Source organism: Macrobrachium nipponense, chromosome 22 (genome assembly GCF_015104395.2).
Source record: "Macrobrachium nipponense isolate FS-2020 chromosome 22, ASM1510439v2, whole genome shotgun sequence".
NCBI classification, from domain to species: Eukaryota; Metazoa; Arthropoda; class Malacostraca; order Decapoda; family Palaemonidae; genus Macrobrachium; species Macrobrachium nipponense.
The window spans coordinates 5,078,749-5,083,625 of record NC_087213.1 but is presented as its reverse complement, the minus strand read 5'-3'; the positions used below and the strand labels follow the sequence as shown (position 1 = coordinate 5,083,625).

The window sequence follows — 4,877 nt, the reverse complement described above, 5'->3', positions numbered from 1 at the left end:
GCCTCCGTGGCACAATCGGTTAGCGCGTTCGGCTGTTAACCGAAAGGTTGGTGGTTCGAGCCCACCCGGGGGCGAATCGTTTAGTTTGATCACAGAAATATTTCGTCATATTGTTATGAGTATTGATCTAACGACTACAGAAAAAAAAAAAAAAAACAGTTCCAGACTTCCTGAGCAAAACAGTAATTAAAGGTGTGGATACATTAAGAGCAATAGCAACTATAAAGCGAAGCAAATGTTACAATTATGTGTGTGGACAATCATTGCAATACAAAATATTCTAAGTAAGCAAGTGCTCGAACGTTGCATAAGAAAGAATACTGCGTGCTTTAGATAATTAACAGTGCATTCAATCATTGAACTTGAGCCGACTGAATGTATTTCACAACTTACTGTATTGCTTTCAAGAAGTCTATAATACATATTTTATTCATGGGACGAAGTTGTAGATTAGCCGATTATAATGATGATAAGATAGTTACGATCAAGGCCTATATAGTACAGGTCAGTCGGAGAGAAACGGTCGAGACAAATTTCGAGGGCCACATCTACAGAAAGACCCTAATTTGGCGTTGTCGGCCACGGGTCACTTAAAAGGGTCAGGAGGGAATGTTGTGTCGGCATGGGGTGAATTGTGGTCCACTTTGGAAGGTGAGTCACCGATAATCTCTTCTCCGTCTGACCTCTACTGTATTGGCCTTGGTTACGATATATTTTGTATTTCAAGGTTTCGAGGTAGTACAAGACTTTCAGTGTTCAAATGTTTGAAAACATCGAAAAGTAAAAATACAAACATTTTGTCAGGATGACCAAAGTGAGTTGGAGTGGTTTAGTCATGTAGAAAGGATGGGAGTATATATATATATATAGATATATAAATATATATATATATATATATATATATATATATATATATATATATTATATATATTATATTATATAATATATATATATATATTATATTTATATATATATATATATATATATATATATATATATATATATATATCATATATATATATATATATACATACTCCCATCCTCCTGCATGACTAAACCACTTCAACTCGCTTTGGTCATCCTTTCAAGTATATGTATCTACACTTCAAGGCTTTTTAACATTTGAACTATATATATATATATATATATATATATATATATATATATATATATATATATATATATATATATATATATAAGTTAATCACTACGGTTGTACTGATTGAGATGACCTGTATTAGCTAATTATTAACAAGAGGCAGGAAGTTTTGTAATAAATGAGAAGTTGCAATAGAATGTAGAGATGGGAGTGACGTTATGTATATGTATATAGCAATATGTATAATTGTGCATAGCAATGGCAACAGTTAAGAAGTCACTAATATTTTTTCTGGAATAATCAAAGCCATAAGGTGCACCTTTAAAAGTCAAACTTTCCCTGCACGATCGGTTACCACGTTCGTTAGGGTCGGTGTAAGCATCACCTTACCACCTGCTCAATTATCATCTAAGAAAAAGAGACAGTAGATTTATGAGATAATTTGAACATTGAACTTTGGTCAAGAAAACAGACTAATTACTGTTGTCTAATCATTGTAATTTCTATCGGTAGCTCTCTAAAATATCTTTATAGGAAGGTCTAGACCACCCTCAGATATCTCTATGATAAGCCAATCATGTTATATTGTATTTCAACTGGTACAAGACTTGAGCCATTTGTTGTAACAAAGGGGAAGGGAGCAAAGATATAATATATATATATATATAGATGAGAGTGATAGGTTTGGTGTAGAAGTAGGAGTCAAGGAAGCCTGTGATAGTACTTTAAAATTGTTCTGTATTATATATATATATATATATATATATATATATATATATATATATATATATATATATATATATATATATATATGAATGTATTTAGTAGTTATACTTGCAAACAGTATGTGAAAATATATAACAATGTGTATTTAGTAATGAAGAAATTAGGAAGTCACTACCAGTTGTTCTAGAACAATCAATGGCACAAGGTGTTGTAGAGAGTTCCAAACTTGATCTACGCCTCCGTGGCACAATCGGTTAGCGCGTTCGGCTGTTAACCGAAAGGTTGGTGGTTCGAGCCCACCCGGGGGCGAGCTGTTTAGTCTAATTGCACAGCGTGTTTTGTCAGTGTAAGCGTGATCTAACGAACCAGGAAAAAAGTACAATAAACTGTTCTTACTAAGGATAAATATAATTCATGACAGGGTGTATGCATAAATAAGCAGCAAATTCATATTGGGAAGTATCGAACCTACAAAACCTAAAATGTCACCCTTTGTACACTACTATTATTATATAATGAGACTTTTGACTTTGAGAAGGATCTGTGACCTTGGAAAATAAAATCAAGCTTAACATTAAAGATAATAATCAATACCCGAAAAGGCACATACCAACGAAATCTAACCAAAATCAGATTAGTGATATTAATAACAAGCCTACTCTCTGGGCGGAATAATCTAATAAAAATCAGATCATAATAATAATAATAATAATGAGCTTCTCTCTTGGAGGAATAATTTAATCAAAATCAGATCAGTAATAATAATGATAATGATGATAATAATAATAAGTGAAATAAAGCGAGGCCCAATTACAAAGCAGAAACGAATCCCACAGCCAAAAGATGACGGGGGAAACGATAAGCTCTTTCCGAGGCGGGAAAAAATGGCAGTGAATTTCTATGCTGCTCGCTGTATCATTCAATAGCGGCCAAAAATGATTCCATGCGATAATTGCTTTCAGCGCAATGCAGTCATAAAAAGCACTTTGCAGGTCAGGCTTCACGTAATACTGAATATCAAAACTGTGTGGGTTTCATCAATGCACACGTCTGACTCAATACATGGAAGTGAAGAGTGGTTTGTGCTCGTCTGAAAGTTCTAGTGAATTTCTGGTAAGGAAAAATTGTACTGGAGATTTTCTACTCCTTCGTACTATTATCATTATCGGAGGAACAAATCCGCGGTTCTATATGGGTACGTATATATTTCAAAATAAATCCAAACAGAGAGCTTTCGAGAATCTATCCGAGTCCCCTTTTGAAAGGGGGAATCGAACAGATTCCCGACAGCTCTCTGCAGAGATTTATTCTTTCTCAGTCATTATTTATGCTATAATCATTATTATCATTATTATTATAATAGCACTTAAATCTGACAGTTGTAATTGTAACTGTATTAATTTTTAGTTTTCATTTCTGCAATCTTTGACCTACATTTTGAGAAAATAGTCCCTAATCATGCTATTTGCGTCTAATAATGACATAAACAACAAGGAATACAATGCTGTATATAACAATACTGGCTTCTGTACCCGGCGATGCTTGGGATAAAAAGGGGGTTATTTCTACAGAAGCAGTCCACACGGACTACAAGGAACGTAACCGCGGATACGACATCCACTAGGGATTGGGGGCCGTCCAATGTATTTCGCCGTGTTTAGAACTGGCCCCTGGGTGGTTAATTACAGTCGTCCGAATAAATATTACTTAAAATTCTTGTTCAGTAGGTAAAACTGCATAGAAAAACCGCAACTGCCATAGTCTAGGCCGCCGCGGATAAGTACCCTAGATCTACCAAAAGGGGCATGCTGTCTGGGATGCCAACCCCTACAGGGCGGATTCTGCAATCACTTTCAGAATAAGTAATCACTTGGGATTCTGTCAAGCCAAAGAACTTGTGAAAAATCCGAAGAGTTTGCTGTTAACTTCGGAAGTTATAACAAATGAGGTGGTATGAAAAAGAAGGGTTAAGGCCCCCTTAGCAAAGGCCCTCGATTTTCGGATTTTGACTAAAACCTTCCTGGCGGAGAGGGGCGTCTATGGCAAAATTTGGTGGCTGTAGCTTTCATGGTCTGGGTGTGCATAACGAACAGACAGACAAACTCACAGTAATTGCCTTTTATATATATAGATGAAAACACACACACACACACAAAACACTATGAAACTGCAGTTGCTATTGGTGACTTGACAACCATCCCTCAATGTAGCATCAAACTTCAATGGCAATTGGAGTAGTAAGCCTGTTTACAGAGTTTGATTAAGCAATCAACGTAAAAGATAAGGACTGACGCCATCAGCGCTTATTGATTTATACGCTGATAATTTAGTCAATACTAGACACTATCTCTATCTCATCCAACCTTTTGTTTTATGATTTGAGCAGCTCCAAACTCATGAATAAAATCAGTACCGTACTCATTTTCTTAAAATTTGGATACTTTTTGGGCATATTATTCTATTCTATTCCTTTTCGTAATTCAATGATATTTTCTAGATTGTGTTGCATCTTTCTATTGAACTGTTTCATATTCTTTGGGAGCTTGAATTTCAAGTCAGTGGCCCCTGTAGTGCGCTTTCTCCATATGAATGGGATTCATCAATAATGGTGAAGACATCCACAGTGATAAGTGTAAACACACACATACACACACACACACACACACACACACACACACACATATATATATATATATATATATATATATATATATATATATATATATATATAATAATAATAAGAACCCTGAAAAGGAACCTGGAAAAAACTAGATACCGAAGTAGCTCCAGGACTCATGCAGAAGAGCGTGCTATCAGAAACAACACACACAATAATAATATTAAAGGAAAGCAAGAAGGGTCTGGTAATTCCTCCCCTTTCTTTCCTCTGTCTTCAAATTCACAGACTCATTTTCCCAAATTCCCTTCTGCAGTATCCACCCTAAATATAATCAAATATTCTGTATACCTCCTTTTTAACATGACACCTGGAATTACTTGAAATGGGGGATCGGTCCTAATGCTTAAAAACTTCACCTATGTGTGGATTTTG

The 4,877-nt window shown here is 35.2% G+C and overlaps 2 non-coding genes across 2 annotated transcripts; both read left to right on the top strand.

Annotated features, from left to right (window-relative positions):
* On the top strand, positions 1-74 carry Trnan-guu (transfer RNA asparagine (anticodon GUU)). The gene has a single exon. It is a non-coding gene; the product is annotated as a tRNA-Asn (tRNA).
* Positions 75-2,060: 1,986 nt separating this feature from the next.
* Trnan-guu (transfer RNA asparagine (anticodon GUU)) lies at positions 2,061-2,134 on the top strand. Its single transcript has one exon. It is a non-coding gene; the product is annotated as a tRNA-Asn (tRNA).
* Positions 2,135-4,877: the final 2,743 nt, after the last annotated feature.